Source organism: Schistocerca piceifrons, unplaced genomic scaffold (genome assembly GCF_021461385.2).
Source record: "Schistocerca piceifrons isolate TAMUIC-IGC-003096 unplaced genomic scaffold, iqSchPice1.1 HiC_scaffold_1138, whole genome shotgun sequence".
NCBI lineage: Eukaryota > Metazoa > Arthropoda > Insecta > Orthoptera > Acrididae > Schistocerca > Schistocerca piceifrons.
The window spans coordinates 32,501-40,000 of NW_025726948.1; the positions used below are offsets into that span (position 1 = coordinate 32,501).

General features: G+C 56.3%; 2 non-coding genes and 1 pseudogene across 2 annotated transcripts; all 3 read left to right on the plus strand.

Annotated features, from left to right (window-relative positions):
* The first annotated feature begins 3,719 nt into the window (after positions 1-3,719).
* LOC124728194 lies at positions 3,720-5,628 on the plus strand. The gene has a single exon (XR_007007233.1). It is a non-coding gene; the product is annotated as a small subunit ribosomal RNA (ribosomal RNA).
* Positions 5,629-5,980: 352 nt separating this feature from the next.
* LOC124728210 lies at positions 5,981-6,135 on the plus strand. The gene has a single exon (XR_007007241.1). It is a non-coding gene; the product is annotated as a 5.8S ribosomal RNA (ribosomal RNA).
* A 188-nt stretch (positions 6,136-6,323) lies between these two features.
* LOC124728203 overlaps positions 6,324-7,500 on the plus strand; it is a 4,222-nt pseudogene continuing 3,045 nt past the window's right edge.

Here is a 7,500-nt window from a genome sequence, read left to right on the forward strand (position 1 = left end):
TCAACGAACCTGCCGCCCCGCCCCCCCCCCCCCCCCACACCTTTCCTTACAACAACGTGTAACCTAACCTAACCCATGTTGTACCTTAACCTAACCCATGTTGTACCTTAACCTAACCCATGTTGTGCCTTAACCTAACCCATGTTGTGCCTTAACCTAACCCATGTTGTCCCCTAACCTAACCCAAGTTGTCCCCTAACCTAACCCATGTTGTCCCTTAACCTAACCCATGTTGTGCCTTAACCTAACCCATGTTGTGCCTTAACCTAACCCATGTTGTCCCCTAACCTAACCCATGTTGTCCCCTAACCTAACCCATGTTGTGCCTTAACCTAACCCATGTTGTCCCCTAACCTAACCCATGTTGTGCCTTAACCTAACCCATGTTGTCCCCTAACCTAACCCATGTTGTCCCCTAACCTAACCCATGTTGTCCCCTAACCTAACCCATGTTGTGCCTTAACCTAACCCATGTTGTGCCTTAACCTAACCCATGTTGTCCCCTAACCTAACCCAAGTTGTCCCCTAACCTAACCCATGTTGTCCCCTAACCTAACCCATGTTGTGCCTTAACCTAACCCATGTTGTGCCTTAACCTAACCCATGTTGTGCCTTAACCTAACCCATGTTGTCCCCTAACCTAACCCATGTTGTCCCCTAACCTAACCCATGTTGTGCCTTAACCTAACCCATGTTGTCCCCTAACCTAACCCATGTTGTGCCTTAACCTAACCCATGTTGTCCCCTAACCTAACCCATGTTGTCCCCTAACCTAACCCATGTTGTCCCCTAACCTAACCCATGTTGTGCCTTAACCTAACCCATGTTGTGCCTTAACCTAACCCATGTTGTCCCCTAACCTAACCCATGTTGTCCCCTAACCTAACCCATGTTGTCCCCTAACCTAACCCATGTTGTCCCCTAACCTAACCCATGTTGTCCCCTAACCTAACCCATGTTGTCCCCTAACCTAACCCATGTTGTCCCCTAACCTAACCCATGTTGTCCCCTAACCTAACCCATGTTGTCCCCTAACCTAACCCATGTTGTCCCCTAACCTAACCCATGTTGTGCCCTAACCTAACCCATGTTGTGCCCTAACCTAACCCATGTTGTGCCCTAACCTAACCCATGTTGTGCCTTAACCTAACCCATGTTGTCCCCTAACCTAACCCATGTTGTCCCCTAACCTAACCCATGTTGTCCCCTAACCTAACCCATGTTGTCCCCTAACCTAACCCATGTTGTGCCTTAACCTAACCCATGTTGTCCCCTAACCTAACCCATGTTGTCCCCTAACCTAACCCATGTTGTCCCCTAACCTAACCCATGTTGTCCCCTAACCTAACCCATGTTGTCCCCTAACCTAACCCATGTTGTCCCCTAACCTAACCCATGTTGTCCCCTAACCTAACCCATGTTGTCCCCTAACCTAACCCATGTTGTGCCCTAACCTAACCCATGTTGTCCCCTAACCTAACCCATGTTGTGCCTTAACCTAACCCATGTTGTGCCTTAACCTAACCCATGTTGTCCCCTAACCTAACCCATGTTGTCCCCTAACCTAACCCATGTTGTGCCTTAACCTAACCCATGTTGTGCCGTAACCTAACCCATGTTGTGCCTTAACCTAACCCATGTTGTGCCTTAACCTAACCCATGTTGTGCCTTAACCTAACCCATGTTGTGCCTTAACCTAACCCATGTTGTGCCTTAACCTAACCCACGTTGTCCCCTAACGTAACCCACGTTGTCCCCTAACGTAACCCACGTTGTCCCCTAACGTAACCCACGTTGTCCCCTAACGTAACCCACGTTGTCCCCTAACGTAACCCACGTTGTCCCCTAACGTAACCCACGTTGTCCCCTAACGTAACCCACGTTGTCGCCTATCGTAACCCACGTTGTCGCCTAAACCTGCTCTGTAATTGTTATACGACTCGTTCAATTAGTGTAGTGTTGCCCACCCGCAACCCTCGCAATATAGTTCGCTACTCGCACTGCCCGCTCCCCTGTGTATCGCTTCATGTTAAACACCTTGCAAGTCTTGCTGACTTTCCACATGCTCCTGCTGTACACTGTAATGTGGATGGCAGCAGGGCGTACATGCCGCCCCCCCCCCCCCCCCACCTCTCCCCACGTCCCCACCTTGCCCCCTGCCTTCGCAAGGTGGTTGGTGACAAGTTTGCATGTTCAATGCCCTTCGCATGCGACGTACGCAGGCTACGTTGTGGTGCGGCCTGTGTCAACTGTCCGCTGATGTCGTACGCGTGAACCACAATCTGTACTGCACATTCGTCCTTATGTACTGAATGATACATCGTGGCACATGTGTGACCGTACAACGACTGCGCCCAAAAACGGCGGACCATACAGTGCAAATATTGTGCACGCAGCTACGTGTCGTCTCCCTATGAGAGCTGGATTGCAGTGTGGTACGCCATAGAGACGTGTGGGAGGAACGGACGCCGTGGATGGCGATCAGCATGAGCTGTCTGTTGATGTATTCGGACCTAGTCGTCTCTCCTCACACACCGTGATGGCATGGTGCAGCGCGTTCCATATCTGCGACATGCTACAGAAGCCGGTTGACAGTCGTTCGAGCAATGGACATCGCATACGTACGGGGGCCACCTTCCACGTATTGTCTAGGCGTGCACATTTTGTTGCGTGTATGTGGGCAGACGTAGTGTGGCGTGACACCTGACACAGGCATGCAATAATGGTTGAAGTTGCAAATGGCGATGGACGCCTACGTTTTCTGGTGAAGTTACGCAAATGAAGAAATGGTAACCCGTTGTGGTGCGGTTGTTCTCGCTAGGGGTGAATCGGTGATGGCGACGATAGGTTGAGGTACTAACCGGTTGTTCCAGCGATACCCACCATGCCGACGAAACTGAACGGCATCTGGGTGTGAAGCGATACGCGGCGGTGGCTGGGTGGGACCGTCCCCGGCCGGTGAGGGGGCGCCTCCCGGCGTGCTGGCCGCGCGGTGCGTGGGCGCACGCGCTACAGCCGGCTGGTGGGGGCGGCCAGTGGCAGGCGCGCCGGCCGACGGACGCGGCAGGCGTCGCAGCTGCGCGCCGGCGCACCCTGCGCGCGGCGCCGTGCGGCCAAAGTAGGTCCTCGCGGGCCCGGTGCGAAGCGCGGTGGACATCTGCAGTGTGCTGGTCCGATTGAGGACTGTGTGCGTTGAGGATGCGCCGCCGCCCGGCGCTCGGCGCCGCGACGCCGTCTGCTGCTCGGTCGCCCCAGCGGTTCTCGCTGGTGGTTTGTATCGCAGCTGTGCGGATGTGTTGGCGTGTGCGCTGTGCTGGGAGAGTTCGCTTCGGCACCCAAGTGGGGCTTTTGTCCTTCTGTGGCGCTGGCGTTGGAGCTGCCGGTCACCGTAGGTGGCGCGTGTTGTCTCCCGCCGGCAATGCCACGACAGCACGCTCCCGGGCCTCTGTCGGCAGCGGCAAGCTCAGTTGGGAGCACGGGTGGTCGCACCGAAAGCGTCTACTCGCCTAACTCCGGGCGATTGCGCCTCTCTCGAACCCGACCAAGTACTTGGGACGGCGCTGCGCGCCGCCGGGACCTGAGAGGGTTTCGAGGTGTATTGTGCAGGGGAGCTCAGCCTCCTCCTGTTTGCAGAATGATTGAGCGGACGCTTGCGTGTTCGCGCGGGCCCCCGGGACACACTCCCGGGCGGCCGGCTGCTCAGCTCTAGTTGACGCAGCTCCCTGGTTGATCCTGCCAGTAGTCATATGCTTGTCTCAAAGATTAAGCCATGCATGTCTCAGTACAAGCCGCATTAAGGTGAAACCGCGAATGGCTCATTAAATCAGTTATGGTTTCTTAGATCGTACCCACGTTACTTGGATAACTGTGGTAATTCTAGAGCTAATACATGCAAACAGAGTCCCGACCAGAGATGGAAGGGACGCTTTTATTAGATCAAAACCAATCGGTCGGCTCGTCCGGTCCGTTTGCCTTGGTGACTCTGAATAACTTTGGGCTGATCGCACGGTCCTCGTACCGGCGACGCATCTTTCAAATGTCTGCCTTATCAACTGTCGATGGTAGGTTCTGCGCCTACCATGGTTGTAACGGGTAACGGGGAATCAGGGTTCGATTCCGGAGAGGGAGCCTGAGAAACGGCTACCACATCCAAGGAAGGCAGCAGGCGCGCAAATTACCCACTCCCGGCACGGGGAGGTAGTGACGAAAAATAACGATACGGGACTCATCCGAGGCCCCGTAATCGGAATGAGTACACTTTAAATCCTTTAACGAGTATCTATTGGAGGGCAAGTCTGGTGCCAGCAGCCGCGGTAATTCCAGCTCCAATAGCGTATATTAAAGTTGTTGCGGTTAAAAAGCTCGTAGTTGGATTTGTGTCCCACGCTGTTGGTTCACCGCCCGTCGGTGTTTAACTGGCATGTATCGTGGGACGTCCTGCCGGTGGGGCGAGCCGAAGGCGTGCGACCGCCCCGTGCGTGCTCGTGCGTCCCGAGGCGGACCCCGTTGAAATCCTACCAGGGTGCTCTTTATTGAGTGTCTCGGTGGGCCGGCACGTTTACTTTGAACAAATTAGAGTGCTTAAAGCAGGCAAGCCCGCCTGAATACTGTGTGCATGGAATAATGGAATAGGACCTCGGTTCTATTTTGTTGGTTTTCGGAACCCGAGGTAATGATTAATAGGGACAGGCGGGGGCATTCGTATTGCGACGTTAGAGGTGAAATTCTTGGATCGTCGCAAGACGAACAGAAGCGAAAGCATTTGCCAAGTATGTTTTCATTAATCAAGAACGAAAGTTAGAGGTTCGAAGGCGATCAGATACCGCCCTAGTTCTAACCATAAACGATGCCAGCCAGCGATCCGCCGCAGTTCCTCCGATGACTCGGCGGGCAGCCTCCGGGAAACCAAAGCTTTTGGGTTCCGGGGGAAGTATGGTTGCAAAGCTGAAACTTAAAGGAATTGACGGAAGGGCACCACCAGGAGTGGAGCCTGCGGCTTAATTTGACTCAACACGGGAAACCTCACCAGGCCCGGACACCGGAAGGATTGACAGATTGATAGCTCTTTCTTGATTCGGTGGGTGGTGGTGCATGGCCGTTCTTAGTTGGTGGAGCGATTTGTCTGGTTAATTCCGATAACGAACGAGACTCTAGCCTGCTAACTAGTCGCGTGACATCCTTCGTGCTGTCAGCGATTACTTTTCTTCTTAGAGGGACAGGCGGCTTCTAGCCGCACGAGATTGAGCAATAACAGGTCTGTGATGCCCTTAGATGTTCTGGGCCGCACGCGCGCTACACTGAAGGAATCAGCGTGTCTTCCTAGGCCGAAAGGTCGGGGTAACCCGCTGAACCTCCTTCGTGCTAGGGATTGGGGCTTGCAATTGTTCCCCATGAACGAGGAATTCCCAGTAAGCGCGAGTCATAAGCTCGCGTTGATTACGTCCCTGCCCTTTGTACACACCGCCCGTCGCTACTACCGATTGAATGATTTAGTGAGGTCTTCGGACTGGTACGCGGCATTGACTCTGTCGTTGCCGATGCTACCGGAAAGATGACCAAACTTGATCATTTAGAGGAAGTAAAAGTCGTAACAAGGTTTCCGTAGGTGAACCTGCGGAAGGATCATTACCGACTAGACTGCATGTCTTTCGATGTGCGTGTCGTGTCGCGCAACACGCTACCTGTACGGCTCGCAGTAGCCGTGCGCCGCGTGCGGAACCACGCGTGCCTCTCAAAACTAGCGGCAATGTTGTGTGGTACGAGCGCTGAAGCGCTGGAGCGGCTGGCCTGCGGCACCTGGCGCCTGGCGCCGGTTTTGAATGACTTTCGCCCGAGTGCCTGTCCGCTCCGGTGTGGAGCCGTACGACGCCCGTCGGCCGTGAGGCCGTTGGACACAGAACGCTGGAACAGGGGCCGCCACACGCCTCACTCCCGCCTATGCGACCGTCTCGAAAGAGACGGCGGAAACTTGAGAAAAGATCACCCAGGACGGTGGATCACTCGGCTCGTGGGTCGATGAAGAACGCAGCAAATTGCGCGTCGACATGTGAACTGCAGGACACATGAACATCGACGTTTCGAACGCACATTGCGGTCCATGGATTCCGTTCCCGGGCCACGTCTGGCTGAGGGTCGGCTACGTATACTGAAGCGCGCGGCGTTTGCCCCGCTTCGCAGACCTGGGAGTGTCGCGGCCGCCTGTGGGGCCGGCCGCGTCTCCTCAAACGTGCGATGCGCGCCCGTCGCCTGGCGGTTCGCATACCGGTACTTTCTCGGTAGCGTGCACAGCCGGCTGGCGGTGTGGCGTGCGACACCTCGTACAACGACCTCAGAGCAGGCGAGACTACCCGCTGAATTTAAGCATATTACTAAGCGGAGGAAAAGAAACTAACAAGGATTCCCCCAGTAGCGGCGAGCGAACAGGGAAGAGTCCAGCACCGAACCCCGCAGGCTGCCGCCTGTCGTGGCATGTGGTGTTTGGGAGGGTCCACTACCCCGACGCCTCGCGCCGAGCCCAAGTCCAACTTGAATGAGGCCACGGCCCGTAGAGGGTGCCAGGCCCGTAGCGGCCGGTGCGAGCGTCGGCGGGACCTCTCCTTCGAGTCGGGTTGCTTGAGAGTGCAGCTCCAAGTGGGTGGTAAACTCCATCTGAGACTAAATATGACCACGAGACCGATAGCGAACAAGTACCGTGAGGGAAAGTTGAAAAGAACTTTGAAGAGAGAGTTCAAAAGTACGTGAAACCGTTCTGGGGTAAACGTGAGAAGTCCGAAAGGTCGAACGGGTGAGATTCACGCCCATCCGGCCACTGGCCTCCGCCCTCGGCAGATGGGGCCGGCCGCCCGCGCGGAGCAATCCGCGGCGGGGTCGTGTCCGGTTGCCTTTCCACTCGCCGCGGGGTGGGGCCGTTCCGGTGTGCGGTGGGCCGCACTTCTCCCCTAGTAGGACGTCGCGACCCGCTGGGTGCCGGCCTACGGCCCGGGTGCGCAGCCTGTCCTTCCGCGGGCCTCGGTTCGCGTCTGTTGGGCAGAGCCCCGGTGTCCTGGCTGGCTGCCCGGCGGTATATCTGGAGGAGTCGATTCGCCCCTTTGGGCGCTCGGGCTCCCGGCAAGCGCGCGCGGTTCTTCCCGGATGACGGACCTACCTGGCCCGGCCCCGGACCCGCGCCGCTGTTGGCTCGGGATGCTCTCGGGCGGAATAATCGCTCCCGTCAGCGGCGCTTCAGCTTTGGACAATTTCACGACCCGTCTTGAAACACGGACCAAGGAGTCTAACATGTGCGCGAGTCATTGGGCTGTACGAAACCTAAAGGCGTAATGAAAGTGAAGGTCTCGCCTTGCGCGGGCCGAGGGAGGATGGGGCTTCCCCGCCCTTCACGGGGCGGCGGCCTCCGCACTCCCGGGGCGTCTCGTCCTCATTGCGAGGTGAGGCGCACCTAGAGCGTACACGTTGGGACCCGAAAGATGGTGAACTATGCCTGGCCAGGACGAAGTCAGGGGA